The sequence below is a fragment of the Penaeus monodon genome, chromosome 21, assembly GCF_015228065.2.
Source record: "Penaeus monodon isolate SGIC_2016 chromosome 21, NSTDA_Pmon_1, whole genome shotgun sequence".
Taxonomy (NCBI): Eukaryota; Metazoa; Arthropoda; class Malacostraca; order Decapoda; family Penaeidae; genus Penaeus; species Penaeus monodon.
The window spans coordinates 4,571,209-4,571,429 of NC_051406.1; the positions used below are offsets into that span (position 1 = coordinate 4,571,209).

Sequence of the window (221 nt, forward strand, 5' to 3'; positions counted from 1 at the left end):
TTTGAGCCATTCATAACTTTGATGCTTCCACATGGCCGTCTTTAATTCATTCTGGTACAAGTAAGTTTTCCTGTGATACCCTTTCACGGATATACGTACTATTTCCACCTTTGAAACAACAATGTCAAATTCTTTTATGACACAATTTTCAGAATTTAAAATGGAAATTTATTAGAACACGATATTCTCTGACTACCTGTGAAAAAATAGGCCATTAAATC

At 33.0% G+C, this 221-nt stretch overlaps 1 protein-coding gene across 1 annotated transcript in view; it reads left to right on the plus strand.

Annotated features, from left to right (window-relative positions):
- The window catches only part of LOC119586767 (FRAS1-related extracellular matrix protein 2-like), a 19,352-nt gene that overhangs the window by 6,522 nt on the left and 12,609 nt on the right, over positions 1-221 (plus strand). The window lies entirely within an intron of this gene.